The following is a 206-nucleotide window of genomic DNA, read 5'->3' on the forward strand; positions in this document are numbered from 1 at the left end:
CAACTACGTACTGAGCATTAGCTATAACTGTTAACAACAACTACATACTGAGCATTAGCTATAGCTGTTAACAACAACCACGTACTGAGCATTAGATACAACTGTTAATAACCACCACGTAGTGACCATTAGATACAACTGTTAATAACAACCACGTAGTGACCATTAGATACAACTGTTAATAACAACCACGTAGTGACCATTAG

Source organism: Priapulus caudatus, unplaced genomic scaffold, assembly GCF_000485595.1.
Source record: "Priapulus caudatus unplaced genomic scaffold, Priapulus_caudatus-5.0.1 Scaffold7789, whole genome shotgun sequence".
Taxonomy (NCBI): domain Eukaryota; kingdom Metazoa; phylum Priapulida; class Priapulimorpha; order Priapulimorphida; family Priapulidae; genus Priapulus; species Priapulus caudatus.